The following is a 23,174-nucleotide window of genomic DNA, read 5'->3' on the forward strand; positions in this document are numbered from 1 at the left end:
ATAACAAACATTATTTGGTATCCGTATGAAGGTCTAAATCGGTTTCGTCTTTAGGAAAATGTACAGGATTTTTTTATGACGAAATTTTTTTTATGGCCACCAGCCCAACTCTGCAAGGCCAAAATGTTTTCTTGCTTTACGTAGACCGTATCTCCACTATTTTTTGTTACTTATACTTATACATTATGTAGGTAGTTGTCATATGGGTTATCATCGCTGAAACTGTTTAGCCGTAAATTGACTCGGTACCTATAGGAACAGTATTGCCTCGCACAGCTGCAGTGAAAGCCATCATTGCACAAGTCGCAGGCGCAGTGATAACGAGCGATAACAAGTATAATAATATAGGTAACAATAACACTTGTCTAGAGCAGCTAACTAGTACCTCGTTGGACTAGGTTAGGCTAAACTTGGCAAAACCTTTGATCACTTACAGATCCAAAAGATCGTCTATCGTCCCGCCATTCAGATGATCATTGACGAGGAACCTAGCTGTTTAGCACATATATATATATATATATATATATATATATATATATATATATATATACGTTTATAATTTTCATTGAAAAAAAAAATGTCCATGGACTTTATTTAGAGTGCTATAGGTAATTGGGGAATCTGATGCAAATCATTAATATTTTTATGTAGCACCGTACCATCAATTTCATAACCTTGCCTATAGTTCAGTAAACCTCTCTTATTTGACGCATTAATTAATCTCGGAGCCCGCGAGCGCGCGCGCCGGTGAGCGGTGGCGGTGCGCGTGCGCCGAATCGCGACCTCGCGCTTGCGCAATGCTCGCGAGAGTCGCAAGTCTACACTCAAACAAAAACGGTTACCACCAGACCGATAGAACTGCACCTAGAGTGGATCAGGTAGAGACATACTAGTTCAGCTTCTCTTCTCTCTCTCTCAAAATGCATTTGTTGTCACATTATTATAAATTTGCAACCTTTATGAATGTTCGATGAAAAACGATCACATCATTTGGCAAATTTAATCATTGGAAAATGGGAAAAACTGTTTTCCGAGGTTGTGATACATACCTAAATGTTGTGTCAAATATTTGTAGTTAGATTCGTAGCTATTAAAGTGGTCGATGCAACGTTCTGCACTTTATTTCGAATTGTCCGCTGCACTGCAATCTCCCGGCTTTCCTCGTTGCAGTCCGAGTCTGCACATAATCTAGCACAACTGATACAGCTTCAATTAGGAAGTGAGAGCAGGAAGCTCGGTCTGCTATCATTTTGTACCAGATTATCTTGACGTAATTCCGCGACATTATTCATGTTTTTCTTACGAAATGATTGCTTTGTATTATCGGTTCAGCTATTGAATACTAATGATTTCCTTAATGTTGATATTACATATACCTATGTATTACATATTTAGACATTCTATAAGTATTTAAAAAGTCATATATTGATCAGTCAGTTAGTCATGTAACATTATCTAACATGCGTGAATGTAATGTTCAGATTACATTTGATTGGTTTTAAATTGACGCGGTATTTCCCATATATTTCCTTGATTTTTCATAGTTCTCCTGTTGATTATTTGAACGCTTCAGGCCCTGACATGACGTACATAAGCGTACGTGAGCCGTGTGCCGGAGGCCCACGCCGTGCTCCCGAGACAGGTAACGGCGCAACCACCGCCCATCATTACGGATGCGGTTTCCGCATCACGGCCAGCGGGTTCCACTCCACACGGTAACCGCTGAGCAAACACGATTTGCTTCATTAACGTGCTGATAGTTCGGAGAAACAGCGCATAAAAGATCGTTGAAATTAATAATCAATTCATGGTACATACAAGTGCTAATGGATCTTTAGAGTAGGAGGTTTAAGGTACATTTGATGTTCGGATTCCTTGTAGAGGTATAATAAATGAATAAGTATACTTATAAGTTATATAGAGGTATTCTCAATTGGAATAAAAAATGTGAAATATTGCAACATTAAGAAAATAATACCCTTATTTTTCTTTAGACCGCTATTGTCGGACTCTTTACCTAAATCTTAAAAATGTTAGTATAGCGATTTGAGGTGATTATCTATAGGAGCAGTAGTTGGAGCCGCTCACCTTGAGCCGCGAGATGCGCACGAGTGTACCTACCTGCTTGCGGTACTCCCACACTCCTCACCTGACCCATTAATGTACCTTACCCCACAGTCATAAGAACTAGGTGCGGTCAGTTAACTGTGACGAAGGTTTCGTGATACTGGTTCTTGGATGCAATCGGAAATCCCCGAATGAGGATATGATGTTATGTTAAAAAAGGCGATGGGTTAAGAGAATTTTTAACCGACGAGATGCGGTAAGCAGAGACAAGTAATCGATGATGAAATCAATCTCAATTCCGTAAAAAAGCCATGCTGAAAAAAATCTATGTCTATTTTCCTTTGTAAACCATTAGTTAGTCATTAAGCACCTTAATATTTAAAGAAAAAGTGGTAAGACAGAAGAGCACAATGTAAACTTTTTCAAAACATTTCACATAAAAAATACCTTACACACAGATTGTCGGCGATAAAGTATGAAAAAGGCTTAGGTACCGGCGTAAGAATTTCCCAGTACCTGCTTTATTTCGGCACTTGCCAAGAGCCCAAGAGTATAGATTAGTGTCTGCTATGTAAGTAAAGCCAAAAGTGATCCGGCTCGGGCGGGACAGGTGGACAACTAAACAATGGTGTGACATGTTGTGTTGTGTTACTTGTGTAGAGTAACGAGTAAATCGTAGCATATTTATATATATAATAATATAAGCGCGCGCAATTGCCCGCGTCCGGAGCGACGTCAGTGCGGGGCGTCACTGGCAGCGGGTTCTGCGGGTTACTAATATATTAAAGATTTACAATAAAGGAAATGTAATGTTTCGAAGCTATAAATAAGCTAAACGACAACAACGTACAGAAATTATCACTTATTTATACCGGTGACTGTACTTTGGCGATTTAATGGAAAGCTGAGCTCAAAAGCTTAACTCGTTTTTGTTTCAAAATACAACTTCACTTCACAGTGCTTTTGTTTCAAAATCGTGATAGATGAAGCGTCCGCTGACATTAGAGCCCCATCTTAAGGACGATTTCGATAGTTTACGATCACTAATGTAATGTAGCTTCTCAGACTCACGCCTTGAGTTGGACTGGACCCTGATGTTAGGCTTTAGAGTTCAGATTGTTCAGATGTCAATAGAGTAATAGGTCAATAAAGATTGTTCTATAGCACACTTTTTAGTACCTGGCAGTGGCGGGGCGTGAAAATTTTCGTTGGTAAAGCCGGAGGGGTTTTTGGAATCTGTTCTGTATGGACTTCTACAGACACTAGAGAATTTTAGGGAACCCGTTGGGAATTAATCGAGTTGCATCGACGCTCCGCTACTGGTACCTGGGGCTCAAATTCGTTTCGTATGTCTAAAATGTCTTATGAATGTTATGATGGGTTCGACAAATGAACAATTGAACACTCATGGATAGGTAGCCGCTAGGTATTGACTGTTGGTTGTAGATTAGAATAAATATACACAAGTGTCCAATTCACACAGTCGAGCTACAATGTGTGACATTGAGGTAACTTTGCGGTCATTGCCATATGGCTCACAATTCACACTTGTCTATTGACTATTGTGTAGATGTATGTAGATAGTTCATAATCGCTAGTGACAATATAATGTAAGAAAATACTAGGAACTAAACTCTGGACATAAACATCAGGTTAGACTAAAAACTAGTACTTATAGGTTACTAAACACACACATACAAATAAACTAGTACTTATAGGTTACTAACTAATTGTACGTACAAATGTACCTAGCTATAGATACAATCAGTAGTGCTAATATCCGATTACTCCAACGACTGAACTTGTTTATAAACGCAGGAAGTGTGGAAGATCCACGAAGACGGATTTGTAAAACATACAACAGACACCAACAGCCGACGGATGTCCTAAACACTCCTATAAGGCGCTGTTTTGTAAACTAGGACCCACTAGAGCTGCCGGAGATCCCAAACGACGCATAATTGTAAACAAACTGGGTACCATCCGGCTGCGGCAGGCAACAGTTTTGTCCCCTACAAGCTAGGCTAGAATAGATACACCGCTTTCTCAAAACAAGGATATCCTCGTGTGTTTGAATGAAATTTCGTGAAATCGAACTTGTTAAGGGTATCCATATCCATTAATAACAAGTATAGCCACAATTTATGTTTATAAATGCATTGTTTATTGTGGTTTTATGGCCGACATAAGCAGCATGAAACGAAATTTATATTGCTAAACAAGCTAACATTTAAACTTTGAATTTAACATGAATCTTATTGAAAATGTGTCGGTATCCATAAAAACCGCATAGAAAATACAAAATGAACTACACATCAGCGTGATTTGAGTTATTGTTGTTGGTGACTGGTGACATGACAATGTGTCATCATCATTAAGAGGAGTAAACGCCGTGACACGACTGTTGTTTGCATTACAGAACCGAACCTTGCTGTGCACGAGTTATCACTTATTGCAGTGAGTAATTTTATACTATGGATTGAAAGTTTACCAAATTATTGTTTATCAACTTACAAGGAACCAAATTACAAGGAACCAAGGTCAATAGTTGTGTTTTTAATTTATAAACAGCATAATTTAGTCAATTTAGAAAATGCTGAGTGATTACAGTAGCTGCACAAATTGCACAATATTCGGCTGAATCGGTTCAGCGCTGAACTCTGCAGAATAGAAAAGCGGTTGACTTTGAACTACTGGCGGCTACTTTCTGGGAAACCGGAGGCGTGTCGCAACGCACTTTTTATCTTTAATTAACTACAATTATTTATATTCGGCTGACATTGAGCAATATTTAATGTTGAGACATTTTACATATGGAACTACACATGTCAATTCTAACTAATTCGTTTTAAATATTATTTTCACAGAATTATAATGATAACACCCATTGACTATTGCTGTGCTAACTTACATTTAGTTATAAATAAAAGTGAGTATAACCATGATCATTACCCATCCCATAGTTTCCCGATACATTTACCACTGAGGACAATGTGAGTCCATTATTGTAGTACTCGTATCTCCCTAGTTTCTTTATACGTAAATAAACCGGGGACGAAGTGGGCGTGGGAACATAATGCCTGCAGTCATATTTTCTCCAAGCTTAGCGTTGGCGATGGCATCTCTTGTATTTGCGATTGGGACACAAGTGGACTTATTGGCCAACTTTAGTGAGGGCTAAGGGCTAACAAACACACATGGACAGGTTAATAAAACCATAGCCCTGCAACAGCTGCTGCATGTCCAGTTGCTGCTTGCGCATGCGCGGCGTCGCGCTAATTGCCGCGCGCTCTACTGACTCCGTAACGAGAGGTCCTCACGGAGAAAACATTCATTTCATTGTCTTATATACATATGTATGTTTACAAGTTAAATATTTAGTTGGGCCGCTTTTGAAATTTTTGCTGAAAGTGACTTGAAAGCCGCTTAATCTGACCATGGGCAGAATGAATACTCGTACTCTTGGCCGTTTTTTTCAATATTTCAGAAGTTTCAGGATTATTAAATAACTATAAAAGTAATGTGAGAAGAGATAATGATACCCGAAGGCCGGTGCGATGTCGCAAGGCACAGGTAGGCAGAGTTGCGAGAGCGGAGGGCCACTTGTTGCGACATTTCATTTCGATCTACTCTTAATTGTTTTTATCTTGAGTGATGGTTGACCAAGAACCGAGAACCGCGACCAGTGATCAACGAGACAACATTCGCTTGGATGAATGCAAGTGTTAAACTATTGGATCTACTTTTTAGGTAGTAAACTTTCTGACCATCTGGCCCACTTGCACCAACCACTTAACTCAGGGTTAGTGGGCTGTCAACTGTCAAATTCCATATAAAATGGTGGGTTAACCCTCGGGTTAACCCACCATTTTCGTTAGTGCAAGTGGCCCTAATTAAGGTGTTATCTGTGGGTTACATGACATGGTTCCATGTATACTTTAGCTTGTCTTTGCTTTAGGTACTTCCTGCAGTTCCAGTAAGAAGATTTCAAAGCTAGAATGACAATGTCAAGCGTTAATAAAAATAATAAATTGCATATTATAAGTTACTCCGTGTGTCCAAGGTAGACAGCACTGAACAAACAAACAGTGGTCGCTATCAGCTGTTGACCGCGATACGACGCGATAGGAGACCACAACCAGCCACTGTCCTACAGACAGACATACAGACACACATACACGTTATCACTGCACCTCCTGAGTGGTTGGAGTAGCTGATGTTAGGGTACGATACGGTTTAATCGATTGCTGATAACGCGAGTAGTTTCAATGTTTTGATCCAGATTTTATCGATTAGTTTCAATATTGAACCTTGCTTTTCTCTGTGATTTTTTATTTAGTTTAGAATTAAATGTTAAAACTTACGTAGTAGGTATAATGTTGTACATTACCCCGGAGTATATCTTTGATAAATAAATGGGACTTGTTGAGAAATGTATACTTAATGTAAACCCAGGAGTTTACATTAATTATACATTATTATTGTTCCTTATTTAATTGTAGGTACCTATCTGCAAAAGTTCATGGTGAATTTATCAATGAATTCATTCATAATTTCTCCATGCAATTTTGCAGCTCACTGTACCTAAATAATATGATTCAATTTTTTAAGGCGCCGAAACTGAACTCTGTGTTTCCGCGGGTTCTTTAGATGCCGGATGCTTTGTTGCCACAACAACACCCACGCTTTTGTTGTCTCGAGGCAGATTAGCCGCGCCGCTCAAACTTGACAATTGACTCTGATTACTATGCGAAAGTGTTTCTTTAGAGAATACATTATGCAGATTATGCTTTATTTACTTACTACTTCTAGTTAGGTACGTGTTTAATAAGAGAACAGAGAGAGAGAGAGAGAGAGACAGAATCTGATATGCAGCTCATCGTTTTTAACTACACAAAAATGCATAGAGAGAGAGGCAGAGATTATACCCCCTGCAATGTCACCTCCTTCTGCATCTGACTGGGGGGTACAGAAAGCGTGGGTAATATTTAAAAAAAAGCGCCGGGCTACGCTTCCTACCTTTCATCATTTTAAAAGTTTTTTTTGGTCTTAATAAGTGTCTAAGTATGTCCGTTCTTATCGTGAGTGCATCTGTTTGTGCAGGTGTTTGTGTGTACAACGTGTCGGTACATATTTTCAGTCGGTTATGCGGAGACTAAGTACTGCGCGCCGCCGCTGCATACATATAATCAAAACACCGAAAGGTCAAGGCGGGCGAACGTACACAATAGTTTCCCCGCCGCGCCGATAATACAGGAAAACTAATACATTTATATGTACTCCCTATTCATTATGATACACCAGGCCCCGTAGCCGAATGGCATTTCTCCGACGCCAAACGAAAGCGATACGCCGCTGGCTCTGTCGCGCCAATACGCAAGCGCGATAGAGATAGATATCTACTAGCGCTTCGTTTCGTGAGCGTTTCGTGAGCGATTGTGCCATTCGGCTAGCCACCCTGTTGTCTTTCATTGTATCGTTTTTCAATGAAACGACGTATTTACTTTAGTAATAAACAATGTAAGCGTACAACGTAGAAGACTGAAACAGTCGAACGCCTACGGTAATGTACTCATACTTAGACTGGTTGCACAGTATAATAAAGAGTACTATCGTACAGTATGGCCACTCCCGCTCCCCGCTGAAAGTGCCACCCACCCCCTCTCGGTTACCTCACAGTTACCGCCTGTCAAAAACGCGAACAGTCGACCTGTCATTTGTCACTCATACAAGCATGGTACGCGTTCACCTACACGAGCTTAGACTGTGTGCTAGGAACGCGCCTCTTTCATATTTTAGATCGCCAGTGTCCGAGGTGTGCTGGTAGTGTCACGTAGCGACACCTAGTGAGTATCAGTGTTACTAACGTGGTATGTAATTTTATACTTTTATGATTTTATTTTTCTAATAAATAAATAATATGTTCTAGTTAAATTAATAAAATTACACTCCTATGCTTTCAGTCTATTTTATAGTTTCAGCATAAAGGTTTTGTTCATCTAGTTTATTCAGGACTTTTTGGCTAGTTACCTCTATGGTGGGGAATTTGAATTTGGATAGAGAAAGAACAAATGAATGGAGATGGAAAATTAATTTTATAAGATAATAATGATGTTTATGCATCTCGAGGAAGTTTATAGATGCATAATAAGGAAAAGTTTTAATTTGGTGTTTTGGAAATGCATAGTTCCAACATCGAGGACAGGAGCAATAGGTCCTCAGACTACCGGCACTACAGCTGTTGCTGATATGCGTTGGCGTTTCGGTGGTTGTGCCGAGACCTAATAATTTTAATGCTGGTCTGCTGAAGTATTTTCCGGTAAGTCTTATCGTAGTTCAATCTTAGAAGAAGTAGGGAAATTCTTTAGCTTATAAACGTGGTTCTTATTATTCTATTTCTATTGTAGGGGAGGAGAATGTTCATACTTCACTAATGAATCCGGAGCCGGGAACGGAGTGTTTCTTCGGGGACTTCAGCGATAGCAGGTTTTAGTTTTAGTTTCAGTTCTAGGTATAGCATTAAGAGTCACACATTTACTGAGTAATAATTTTTGTTTACAACAATTTTTTTAGTGGTGGTTTAATCTATATATTAGGTTTATCTTAAAATTAGTTTGATCTATGGATGGTGTTACACATAGGATCTGTGTTTTTCCTAGGTTTTATGATCGAACTGAACTTGATGTAAATAACAGTTTAACGAACCAAATCTTTCTCTACCAAGTTACTGAGTTAGATTTTATTTAGGGTGTACATAATAAAGAATTTTGTATAAAATACTGGTGTTTCTTTATTCTTTCCCGAACCCTAGGTATTATCACACCTCGGACACTGGCGATTAAATATATGAAAGAGGCGCGTTCCTAGCACACAGTCTAAGCTCGTGTACGTGAACGCGTAGTATGCTTGTATGAGTGCAATATGACAGGTCGACTGTTCGCGTTTTTGACAGACGGTAACTTTGAGGTAACCGAGAGGGGGTGGGCGGCACTTTCAGCGGGGAGCGGGAGTGGCCATACTGTATGATAATACTCTTTATTATACTGTGGTATTATGTCAACAGCCGGGCATATCTCTTATATAGGTGGGTGACAGTAGTGACTGGAAACACAACACAAACATTGAAAATAGTTTCTTACATTAACAATAGAGTCAATTGCATAAATTAGGTGCAATAATAATGTTTTTTGATTGGTTAGGATTTAAAATGAGCACATAATTATTTTATGCCAATTCTGCTATAGTATTTTCTTCAAAATAAAAGTAGTTTCGCGAGGATGCGAGGTCTACAGCTCAGCAAACTGCTAATTATTTATGTCAGTTTTGTTTTGGAATGTGGTGAATGGGTGGCTCAGGTCTCGAGTGCCGTAGATGGTGTGACGGCGAGGCCCGAGCCTCCGAGGCTCCGCGGCGGGGCGGGAATGTCGGGAATAAGTCGGGATCATTTCCGGGGTCGCGGACCGCGCCCGCCGCCCGCTGTCCCTGTCGAGCCCACACTCGCGCCCAGTTTAGTCTATCGTATCGTTTATCTATCATATTGTTTTTACAATAGTACCTTTAAAGCAATGCATCAATTCGTCAGATTGTTTTAGTTGACCCAAGAACAAACTGTCATGAAACTATCATCTACGCCGCGAGCCTCCGTCGATTCAGGAAACAAGTCAATAATTTTAAAATTTTACGATACCTATTCATATTGATTGATCGCTAACAGAAGTAAAACGTAGGTATTCCTTAAATTTGCTATAGTAACTAATACCACGAAGGGAAAGGCAACGCAATTTCTCAATACTTAGTCGGTATACAGTTTTTGTTGTTTGAAAAAGCTGATGCAAAACAGTTTCATCAAACAGCATCTTCTGTGAATTACGCAAAAATTGCCAAAGACTGAGCCACAACATCAGACGTCGTGACCCAAGCCACATGCAACCGATACTGCAGCTGCATACCTAGTCAACCCATTCGCTGCTTAAACTTCTTTGTGGTTAGGTTTAAACTCGGTTAAACCATGGTATGATCTAGCCTAGCCATTTACACGAATTCCAGTGTTCTTTTTACGAGCACTTGAGTAAATTGATAGTGAATCTCGGCTGTGGACCGGCTCGGAGGAGTGCTGCGCGAGCGCGCCTCTTTATTCCATATAAGTACCTGCGGGTACTTTTGCATTGAACATCAGGTTAAGGCGGCGTTATCGATACTATCGATAGGCGAAGAACCTTACTTGGATAAAATTCATGCCAGTTTATTTGAACGTTATTGCTCATTCATGTGGGTTTTTAACCCCCGACGCAAAAATGACGGGGTGTTATACGTTTGACGTGTCTGTCTGTCTGTTAGTCTGTCTGTCTCTGTGTGACTGTCTGTGGCATCGTAGGTCCCGACCGTATGAACCGATTTAGATTTAGTTTTTTTGTTTGAAAGCTGAGTTAGTCGGGAGTGTTCTTAGCCATTTTTCATTAAAATCGGTCCATCGGTTTCCATGGTCCACCTTATGTTCATTGCATATGGATCCGAGTTTATGGACCTTTTAGGTATGAATCTGCTTGTATTACGATGATTTTATCTTAATCTCGACTTGATCGTAGTTTTGTGTTTCAAGCAGGGAATCCCACGATGTATTGATCTTTTCGAGTAAATAACCGGTAACCATAGCTGGGCATTAACTCGTTAATCCGTTAATCGTTAATTAACGAAGTTAACATTTCGATTAACGGATTAACTTTTAAGTTAACTTTAAAAAATGTTAACGGATTCGTTAACTTCCGTTAAATTTCATCGAGTCCGTTAATCGTTAATCCAGCATTCCAGGCGGCTCGCTGCGCCGCGAAGACCACGTTCTTACTGCTACTGTAAAAGCCCGTAGTACGGCAAAACCTAGGATTTATCGGTAAAAGCAGATCCGTCGGTTATAAACAGTCTAAAGACCAATTGGCGACTTTGGATCACTTATTCGAGATCTTCTAAATCTTATTAGGCGTGCTAGATCGATCACTAACCTGGGAATAGAGTGCAATCATTGCATGACAGACAAATCGCGCAACCGACGCATCGAGTTAGAGTCCGGCGCGGGCCTTAGATTACTCTACCAAGTTATCGTGGCCCACAGCATCGAGTTGTCATCTCAAATCTCAATCTGAAGAACCGACGCACCACGATCGCGACCTCATGAATGACCCAATAATTACCAATCCGAAGTAAAACCTAGGATTTAGCCAACCTGTTGTTTTTTAATATCCAGCAGCGCCATCTACAGTGTATGTTTGAATAAGGAATGCAATGTTCTAAATATAATTTTAAATATGACATGATGTTCATGACATTGTATTCTAGTTGTCACTCAATAAATCATCTTCGGAGCATTTACACGTATTTGATTAACAATAGGTTATGGGTATATTTTATTGATCAATACGGGGGGTTTAGTCAAGTATTAGATTGCAGTTTACAGTGTATTGTGTTATTTATTTATATTGTGAAGTGATCTGTGACTAATCTCCGGAGATGTCGTCACCAAACTATGTGGCGAATGTGCCCAAGTTACGTGGCCGAGAAAATTATTGTGAGTGGGTTTTCGCAGCAGAGAATTTTCTTATCCTAGAAGGCACGCAGAAGTTTGTTACGCGTAAGCCAGAAGCTACGGGTACAGAAGTTGCAGATGACGAAAAAGCCCGTGCGAAATTGATTTTGACTATCGACCCTTCCTTGTATGTCCATGTAAAAGGTGTCAAAACTACGTTTGAATTGTGGACAAAACTCAAAAGCTTATTTGACGACTCTGGTTTCGCCAGAAGAATTACGTTGTTACGAAATTTAATTTCCATAAGGCTCGAAAATTCAAATTCGATGACAGAATACGTAACAAAAATGGTAGAAAATGGTCAGAAATTAAGTGGCACAGGTTTTGCCATTAGTGATGAGTGGATCGGCTCGCTATTATTAGCAGGTTTGCCTGAGAAATATTCCCCGATGATTATGGCAATAGAGCATTCCGGCATTTCCATCACGACAGACGCCATCAAAACAAAGCTTTTAGACATGGAAGAGAAAAATTCAAATTTGACAGGGAATGGGAACGAGACTGAGAATGCATTCGCGAGTACGTCAAGTTACCAACATAACAAGAAAAACAAAACGAAATTTGTCTGTGGTAAACAGGATGGCGGCGAAATGACAACAAAAGTCAGAAATGTCAAAGTCAATTGTTTCAGATGCAAAGAATCGGGTCATTATAGAAATCAATGCCCGAATTACGAAAAGAATTCAGTTAAAAATAAAACTGGTATACGGAAACAGTCTCATGCATTCAGTGCTGTGTTTTTAAGTGCCGATTTTAAGAAAGACGAGTACTATATTGATAGTGGCGCTAGTACCCATTTAACACCAAACGAATGTTGGGTTATGAATGCATCGTACGAGCCGGCAACTAGTGAAATTATAGTTGCAAATAAGGCATGTTTGCCTGTGTTGTGTACCGGAAACGTACAGATTGCGACTGTGACTCCAGATAGTGAATTCGACATAACAGTTGAAGATGTTCTATGTGTACCGAGTTTAACTACAAACCTTTTATCGGTCAGCCAACTGATAAAGAAAGGGAACAGAGTGGACTTCACTAAAAAGGATTGTAAGATTTACAATAGAAGTGGACAGCATGTTGCTACGGCCGCTCTGACAAATGGCGTTTACAAATTGAATATGCCAGAAGATACGACCAACGTTGCTATGGCAGTGTCTGCCGAGACTTGGCACCGACGTCTCGCACATGTTAATGGCTCCTACATGGCGAAAATGAAGGATGCAGTGCAAGGCTACAGTATTGGCGGCAAGATAGACATCAGTAATTGCAAGGTATGTTGTGAAGGCAAACAGTGCAGACTGCCATTTCCTAATAATTGCAACAGAAGTCAGGATTTATTAAATATTATTCACATGGATATAGCTGGTCCAATGGAAGTAAAATCTCTTGGAGGATCAAGATATTATTTGCTATTTGTGGATGACTATAGTCGTATGGCATTTATTTATTTTTTGAAGGAGAAAAGTCAAGCTCTTGATTGTTTTAAAGAGTTTAAAGCTAGAGTTGAAAATGAACTTGACAAAAAGATTAAGATTATAAGAAGTGATAATGGTCTTGAATTTTGCAGTAAGAAGTTCAACGAGTTCCTGAAGCTAAATGGGATACTGCATCAAAGGACAAATCCTTATACTCCTGAACAAGATGGATTATGTGAACGGCAGAATCGTGCGGTCTGTGAGAAAGCTAGATGCTTATTATTTGATGCTGAGCTACCCACAGAGTTCTGGGCAGAAGCGTGTAATTGTGCAGTTTACTTAAGGAACCGGACAATAGCTTCAGGTTTGAACAACAAAACTCCTTTTGAAATGTGGACAGGGACACAGCCAGACCTGAGCCATCTAAGGATTTTCGGCAGTACTGTCATGGTCCACATTCCCAAAGAGAAAAGGTTGAAGTGGCAGAAGAAGTCTAAAGAAGCTATCCTAATGGGTTACCCAGAAGGGGTCAAAGGATATAGACTATTTGATCCAGAAAAGAGAACCTTTTTTACAGCAAGGGATGTTAAAATTATTGAAAATAAAGTGACATATTGTCAAATTGAAGTTCAACCACAGATACAGAAAGCTGAGGTAGGATGTCAAAGTTCAGTGGGGGATGAGAGTCCAGATAATTCCAGAACTTTAACTGATACATCATATGATTCGATCAATCCTAGTGAGTATGAGGATCCAGATACCACAGCGGAAAGTGTTTCAGTTCCGGATAATGTTCCTGCTCCTGAGAGAACCGGGCCAGTCCTGAGAACAGCAGAACAAAGAAAAGCTCCTGAAAGGTATGGAATTTCAAATCTTTGTTCAGACGCTAGCCCGAGGGACGATGCCAGTGGTCTGTCACTATCTGAGGCTTTACGCGGACCAGAGAAAGAGCAATGGAGACAAGCTATGGCAGAAGAGTTGAATAGTTTTGAAGAAAACCAGGCCTGGGAGCTTGTCAGTATTCCAAAAGACTCTAGTGTGGTAAAGTGCAAGTGGGTGCTTAAAAAGAAGTATGATAGTGAGGGCAATGTGCGGTTCAGAGCCAGGTTAGTAGCCAAGGGCTATACTCAGAAGTATGGAGTGGACTATGAGGAAACATTCGCGCCAGTGGTAAGGCATACAACTTTAAGACTTTTATTTGCTCTCTCTGTGCAGTTGAACTTAGATATTTGTCATTTAGATGTGACCACTGCTTTCCTGAACGGCTACCTTGAGGAGGATATTTATATGGAGAAACCAGAAGGTTTTCCTTCGCCTGTAGGTAAAGGGCAGGTACTTAAGTTGAAGCGAGCCATATATGGGCTCAAACAATCCTCAAGAGCGTGGTACAGGAGGGTAGATGATTGTTTAACCGAGCATGGTTATACAAGGTCTAAATTAGAACCTTGTTTATATGTGAAAAACGATAACGGTTTGACTGTAGTAGCTCTATATGTCGATGATTTCTTTGTTTTTTCAAACAACGCTGAAGAAACAAAATGCTTGAAACAGGTACTGTCTTCACAATTTAAATTAAAAGATCTTGGTCAAGTGAAACAGTGTTTAGGCATGAATGTTTGTGTTGATAAAGAAAACAATGTTATAACTTTAGATCAAGAAGATTATGTCGACAAATTGTTGCATAAGTTCAATATGACAGACTGTAAGACTGTTCAGACTCCTATGGAGGAAAGGTTGAACTTAGATAAGGGTGAGTGCTGTGATACTGAATTACCTTATCAACAACTCATTGGTAGTCTCATGTACTTAGCAGTTTTGACGCGACCCGACATTTCTTTCAGTGTAGGTTATCTGAGCCAGTTTAATAAATGCCATGGTAAAGAACATTGGGCTCATGCTAAACGTGTTTTGCGTTATCTTAAGAAAACAAAACACTATTGCCTCAGGTATAGTAGTGATTCTGATTCAAAACTTACCGGGTTTGTTGATGCAGACTGGGGCAGTAATGTTCTTGATAGGAGGTCCTATTCAGGATATTGTTTCACTTTGTCGGGAAGTGTAATCTCATGGTGTAGTAAGAAACAGACTAGCGTGTCCTTGAGCAGTTGTGAATCGGAATTCATTAGTATTTCTGAATGTATTAAAGAAGCTATGTACTTACGGTCATTATACCATGAAATTACAAATAAAATTTCATTGATTAGAATATACAATGATAATCAAGGTGCTCTGAAGTTATTGGCCAACCCAGTGTTTCACAATAGGTCGAAACACATTGACATTCGTTATCACTTTAGTAGAGATATAGTTGCTAAAGGTTTAGTAGAAACAAAATACTTATCGACAGCTGAGATGCCAGCCGATTTGCTGACTAAGGGTCTAGGGTTTGTCAAGCACTTTAGATTCCTTGAGAAGTTAGGACTTGTGCCTAAGTAGTAGTAGTAGGTATGTTTAGTTGGTTTTAAACCTGTTTCGCTTAATGCTGATGATGCTGATGGCTATGCTTAGATATAGTGGGGGTGTTGTTTTTTAATATCCAGCAGCGCCATCTACAGTGTATGTTTGAATAAGGAATGCAATGTTCTAAATATAATTTTAAATATGACATGATGTTCATGACATTGTATTCTAGTTGTCACTCAATAAATCATCTTCGGAGCATTTACACGTATTTGATTAACAATACAACCAACGGCGGTAAAAGCCCGAAGAGACTGTAATTATTACATTTCGGTTTTTTACCGATTGGCGTCACAGGTTTTAATGGTTTTTGGTGGATACTTAGAAAATAGATATACATAATACCTACAGTGAAGTCCTATTTTTATGACGTGTTAACGGATTATCGATTAACTTTAACTTCCGTTAAATCTACCGAAATGTATCGCTTTAACGATTAACGAAGTTAACTTTTTAAGTAACGGATTAACGAATATCGAAGTTAACTATTTGATTAACGGTGCCCAGCTATGCCGGTAACGGAACGGAACAATATAATCTTTACAATCTTTACGACCGACACAGACCAGAGCTGTCACTTTCCTTGGATGCAATCAAATCACTTCCATGTATTCGATTTCTAGAATCATCAATTAGGAAAGTAATGTTACAATAAATGAAATACCATTTATTGGTATAATTGCATATTGCGTAGCTTTAGTGAGCAACTCAATGACTCAACTAGAAAAAGATTTGCACAGGTGCAACTAGTTCAAGAGACTTTAGGTATAAAATACGCATACCTATGTAAAAATACTAATTTACAACCACGAGGTACACGAGTAGGTATTTCAAAAGTAGCATTATGTGTTATCTCGTGACATCGGAAACCGGACGGCACGACCCGGCGTGCGACATTTGCATACTTAAGACATGCGCATACGAACCTCTGAGTCGAACCATCGTCCGTTTTGTCTCTCAATCACTCGAATAGAGAGCGATAAAGACGCAAACAAACGAACTAACGAGATAGTTCGCATACGCGCAGGACAAGACCGGCGTACCGGCAGGTCACGTATGTAGTAGTACTAGTAGTAAAACACTTTATTGTACCAGAAAATAACACAACACACAGGAAAAAGAGCTTATTACAAGTACAAAGGCGAACTTATCCCTTTAAGGGATCTCTTCCAGACTATATATGATGTATGTTGACTCGACTTTGGTGCGATTAAAATGCCTAACAACAATTTTGATCGTAATTGCCGCTCCAGACGACCAGGGCCAATGGCTCATAAAATTAATAGTTATTTGTTATATCAGGGGGCAAAGTTGTATTTTAACGCCGAGTGTGGAATTGAAAAACGGGCAAGTGAAAGTATCCTATAGTTGAACCACGAGCGAAGCGAGTGGTTCGAGAATAGAATCCTGAACTTGCGAGTTTTTTAATACACGAGAAGTAAAATACATTTGCACCCGAGTGTACCTAACACAAAACTTTTCCCCTCACTATAGCGAGGAAACTACAACGCAAAAATGCGTTTATCACTGCTTCCAGTAGTTCCACAGGTGGTAAATCATCTTTATTACTAGATTCACCTACTTTTATCAATTTTAAAGCAGTTAATTTGACTTTATTCAAGGTCAAATTACTTTATCCCACTAGTGGATAAAATGCGTTTTTACCCGCTGGTATTAAAGGGGCAAAATACATGTTTCCGAGCTAGTGAGGGGAAAAATAAATTGTCGTCTCTCTAGAGTGTGCAGATTCCGCGCTTAGAGTACTTGTACTAATATCTATTCTGTGCTTAGAGCTAATGGCAGAGTCACGACGATACTCGCCATCTCTTGGGACATTTATGGCACTGAGTAAATTGGATGAAAGTATTGAACACTTATTGTTGTAATAATTGTTTTTAAGGATTCCATTGGGCTCAATTTACAGATAACAAATATATAATCGATGAAATCAATCAAAATCACTTTCTGAGGACGGTTTCGCTAGGTTCCTTCGGATGCCCGCGCGAAGGGTACAGTAGGGTACGTAACCAAATGCACAAACGCTTACGATAATACTTTATCTTTATCGTAAGCTTTTGAGCCAAACTGTGTTTCGATCGGCATCTAGAGTCAACGGTTGTCATTTCGCCTATTAGGCCGGCTGAGTGGCGAACATGCATATGTAGATCTGGATCCCTCAGTCGCCTGCGAGCGATTTGCTCAATTGAAACAATAACCGTTGGGGACCTCCTCCGCGGTCACGCGCACAGCTCGCGGATGTCACACATTTACTACTTAGTGTCCTGCCCTGCCGGGTTACAACACGCACTACCTTTTCGGCTCCTCAGATAACCCCGCAATAACAAATACCTATGTACATTATACATACATATAATAAAGAAACTCTGTTGTCCTTTAAATTGAGGAAAACATATTTATAGTAGTTTAAAATACCGCTTAGGGCGCTTATTTACAGAAATTTACTAACCTACTCTTTTATTGTACACGTGAAACACACGTGTAGACCCGAAAATCTTTTCAATTATGCAAGTGAATGACTGATTATTCAAATGATTTATCGATCGGCGTCACCACACATACATACAACGTGTTTCCGGTATCACTCAAAACCTCAGACACCCCAACTGATTTTTATTTTTTTAAACTCATCTAGAGTATTCATCTTTTAATCTGATGGTTACTTTTTTTTTAAATTGAATTTTTAATTTTCTGTACAGCTCTACTTGACTTTTAGCTCTACATTCAATAAAATAATTGCTAACTAGCATCATAAACCCATAAAACTATTTATGTGTGTACGTTACTGCAACGACATAAGGTTTACCAATAGACAGCTAAGATGTCACTGTAAAACACTTTAAAGCTTTGTCACAGTAAATTTCAAATTGGACAGGTAATCGCAGTAAGCAAATTTAAACCCAATTTTCAAAATGACAAGGTTGTACTCGTACCTAATTACGAGTTCAATTTGTTATGACTTATGATAAACATTAAGATTAAACTGACAAACAACGTCAAACTCGTAGCGGAAAAAATAATCGTCCATATAACCAGCCAGTATTAATACCCCCAAATACTGAAAAAGGTAAACAACCTCTAGCAATGCGATATACACAATGTTGTATTACGAATACAATAGAATAGGCACATAAAAAATAACTAATAATACTAATTTAAATAAAAATATTACCCCCATCAAGATATAGCTCAATCGATTCTGCTCTCGATTCTGAACAAACTGTTTTCAGGTTTTTAGTGTTAAGTGAAACACGGTGTATATTAAATAAATTCCAAGCTATAATGTAGTTAGCTATACATATAGCTTTAGATTACTTATAATTTGGTCAGTGGGCAAAATATTCAGCTACTTGTAATCAAAAGATAGTACATGCGATTGTTGTATCTAATCTCAATGTAATTCATTGAGAGTAGGGAACCTCTTTCAACCACTCTGTATTGTTTTGTTATCAGCAGAGTTATCGCACTCCGACTTTTATCCAAGGTCGTAGTGAATGAGTGAAAATTGGTATTTAAGGGTAAGGTACCTAGTAATCACGTGCATATAGTATATCTCTTCTTTATCATATTCCGTATTACTTTCCACTCTTTCCAGCCTGACTGATTTGTCAGACTCAATTTGATTCATGAACGAGTCACGAGTTTAGCGGCTAACATAATAATTTAGCCTCAAGTTTTAATTAATTTCAATCTACTTATATAGCAGAACAGAGTTCAGAATGCATTAGGTACAAGCTTATTAACATTCTGACAGTTACTGCAACGACTGAGTGGTTTTCATGACGTCCACCAAATGTGTAGAACACAATGCGTCTAATTGCACATTACTTAATGGGTAACAATGCGCAGCAGAACAATCGTTCGGCCTTGCTATTACAGAGTTACATACTATCACACTAAAGTGGCTACACCTCTTATCGAGTATTACCAAAGGCGAGTTAGACGAGTCGAGTTTTATCGTCAGAACCTAAAGATGCAAAGATAAATAAAAAATTAACTTTGGATACTATATGCAACCAAAAGTTTACTTTCATCGCGTGTTATAATCTCTAGCGTCAGACTCACAGTCCTTAGCGATCTTCAAGGGATAGTTTGGTTTGACCGAACCGACTTTGCTAACGTGAACATTTGCTAGCTACGCTGCACGATTTTGGCTGTTTAATGGTAGTATTGCCGATGGTTTGGCTTATATAGGTTTGACTCAACAGGAGAGAGCAATGTTGCTCTTATCGTTAACACTTGCTGGCTACGCTACACGGTGCACGGCGTTGGCTCGAGATAAAGCGTGTTTGACACCACTTTAGCTACGGCTCACGAGTTTTCATTACATTAGACACGCCGTGGAAAAATTAGTCAACCCTTGCGATAGGTGCTCATGTTTCTGTAGTCGATCTAAGTATAAGTATTACAGTATTTAATGAGTGATTGGAAATCGGTTGAGAAATCCAAAGAAAACGCAGGATACTTTTTAAACTAAAGTTACTTTTGTTTCTGGAGTTTAAAGTTCATGTGAAACTTACACGGAGAACGCGTTGTAGGTATACCTATGTGACTTATCATTATAGGATTATAAACCGGTAGTTAAATTTAGTGTGTTTGAATGACATATATGTTCGACTGATCGTTCCAGGTAGTCAGTGTGTTATCAAAGGATGCGGTAAACGTACATAAACTTGCACTTTTATGACCTTAGCATTCTTAAATTTGCGACTAAATGCTAACATTGTTCCGTTGTAAAGATAACGACTTATTATGTACTTGTGTTATATTCAGAGATCGGACAGTTGGGCGTCATTTGTATGACGTTTTCGGTTAATGCACCTTATATTGTTAGAATGACGCCCAGTTGTCCCATCTCTGGTCATATTTTATGCAAAAAAAAACGAACGTCACTAAAACAAACAAAAACATATTCGTTGAGGTACTAAACGGATCTTGTTCCGCTACAGCGACTGCAAACAGTCTTGGCTAAGTTGGCTATGTAACAGACCTACTAACATGAACGCGGAAAGGTTGTAGTACCCGTATTTAATAGTACGCAGTACTGGTTGGGCAGTAGTTTGTAACCGAACTAGGCCCATTAGTGCAGTTATTGATAGTTACAGTTAGTGCCGGCTGCCGGGGCCGGTCTGCGGCTGCGCATGCAAATACAACTGGTTCACAATACCTGAGTACATTGTCTCTACATGGAGCTCGTTTCCAGCCAAACTTGCACTAGAGATTGTATTGCAACTCTTACAAATACATACAATGTGTTCTCGGTGCACCCAATTATCACAACGGTCGACCATTAGACTCTGGTGAGTCCAGCTGGTCCGCCGGCCGAAGTCCTGAACTTTGACTTTTGATCGCTTTGTCTAATGAAAACGTGTACCTACTCGTAGCTTGAGGCAATATTGTTGCAAATAGCAGCTCCTATGCATAAACACTTGCACAATGTGGACAGCGGCCAAACACGCCGGCAACGTCGGCGTAAAAGACTCTGCCGGTTGCGTCGACGGCGCGCGGCGCGGCGCATGGCACGCGCACGCGCAGAGGCCGTTTGTTTTGTTTTGGTGCCGCGGTCAACGGTCACTTACGAAAATAAATGTGTAGGTGTAAGTTAGCAACTAAGTATAATGATAAAACGCAAAAAAACTTATCTTTTTATTACCAAGGCGTGTACGTCGTACGCCTCTGTTGTTATCTACTGTAGTTAACTAATCAATTTGGCTGGTTTGGTGGATAGGGATATAATTACCCCCAGTGTACAATGTGTGCATTGTTTAATTTTGTGTTTTTTATTATTTACTCAAAAACAAAAAAAAATACTAGCAGCCTACCTAACCCACTCATCGAAACATAATTTTACCTTTCTTAAGGTGAGACGATATTGTCAAAAAGTATTTAAATATAGAATAACAGATAAGAGGACACTAAAAAGTCAGAAAAATACCCAAAATAATTGGGCCATCGTCAAAATGATAAAAAAAATAGTCGCACCAATTAAATGTTACAACTGCAGCAAGTATGGTCAACATTTTCTTGGACGCACGGTACGAGCAGTTTTCTACAAAAAGTAACAGCGAATGCCCAAGATAAGAAGTGATCTCGGAGCATTCTTCCAGCTACCTGTTTACCAACAACATTCCCGGACTGCTTTAGTTCAGAAAGCTGTAGTTGCCAACTTGCCACTAATTGACATTTTTTCATCTAGTTTCACTAATTACTCGTACTACTACTTATAGAGGTAGTTCTATTATCAAGCATCCATATGTAAACAATAAGGCAATTAGAAGTTAATCGGCCGAACAAAGGTAATCACTTTATGCATAAATCCGGCAAATTAAGTTATGACCTAAAACTCGTAAACACACATTACCTAATTAAACAACACAAGGCTACGCGCACAACTGCTCAATCAAGTTTTTTTTTACTGACCTCAAACTTTAACGCTATATTTAATTTTTAACCATGTCCATTTATGTAAACAAGGAACGGACTATATAATGAAGACTATATAATAATATTTTTTTATTAATAATTCGGTTTTACTAATTAAGTTTGAAACTTCAGGTTAGACCTAAAGTTTCAAACTTCCAAAAACACCTTAAAAATTATACCTACGAGTAACTAATTAGTTAAAAAACTCACCGAAAAATCAGCCAGTTAAGGACAATTAAAGTTTTGAAAGAAGTTCGTTGCTCCAACAAATTTGAAGGCTTCGTAAATAAACACACGCGATTTTATATCGACAGTCGACTTGCGAGAACCGTCGGCAGACGTGGTGTATCGGCGGTGCGCGGTCGCGGTCTGGCGGCAGTGGCGGCGGCGGCGGCGGCAAGCATGCTTGCGACACACTGCAACTCAACTCACCTACTTACTTCGTTTCGTATCAGCGTATACCTACTGCACAATGTGCTGAGCACTAGCTTCATCCAAGCTGAGCTAGGAAATCTAGAGTGTACAATGTAACATGTCAGGTAAGGGTCTTTGACCCTACGAGTGAGCGGTCACCTTTCATAGATCGACGATATTTCTTTGGGGAATTATCAAAAGTTGTGCAGTTCCAGTATCCTTCTATATTTGTATGGGGCACGTTTCAGGGATACCTAATTACTTTTAGTTTAGAAATAATTTCAATAACAAACAAACAAACAAACAAAACAAACAAAATTGTTTATTTGGCAATATAAATTTAGTCAGTGGTACATTATACTGACCTCCACACTAGGCGTAGCCTGTATCGTGGAGGAGAATGTAAGATTAACAGAAATATTTGCGGCATTTAGTAACAACATTAATCTAGGAAACTATTTAAAAAAAAAATTACATTTAGTTACTTGGGATTTTAAATAAAGAGAATAGGCTTAAGTTATGGCTTACGATCCAAGTACATAGGTAGGTAAGTAACATGCAAAAGGAATCCTAAATAGTATTTATACAATGACATAACAACATGCACAAGCGCGCGCGTGTGTGCGTGTGCGTGTGTGTGTGTGTGTGTGTGTGTAGGTATGTAGATGTATTTCAGTGTCTGAAAGTTGGGTCTGATTATGACGTAATCTTCGTTAGATTTTCCGTATCTACATAAGAGAGATTTATCATGCTTTTCGATAGCAACTTTTTTGTCTTGTAGATGGAGAGATTTTTAAACT

At 39.2% G+C, this 23,174-nt stretch overlaps 1 protein-coding gene across 1 annotated transcript in view; it reads right to left on the bottom strand.

The window, feature by feature from the left end:
• The window catches only part of LOC125232442 (high affinity copper uptake protein 1), a 30,196-nt gene extending 7,827 nt beyond the window's left edge, over positions 1-22,369 (bottom strand). Inside the window, 1 exon segment of the mRNA XM_048138100.1 lies at positions 22,171-22,369. The gene's annotated coding sequence lies outside the window, so the exon portion shown is untranslated.
• Between the last annotated feature and the right edge of the window lie 805 nt (positions 22,370-23,174).

The sequence above is a fragment of the Leguminivora glycinivorella genome, chromosome 13 (assembly GCF_023078275.1).
Source record: "Leguminivora glycinivorella isolate SPB_JAAS2020 chromosome 13, LegGlyc_1.1, whole genome shotgun sequence".
Taxonomy (NCBI): domain Eukaryota; kingdom Metazoa; phylum Arthropoda; class Insecta; order Lepidoptera; family Tortricidae; genus Leguminivora; species Leguminivora glycinivorella.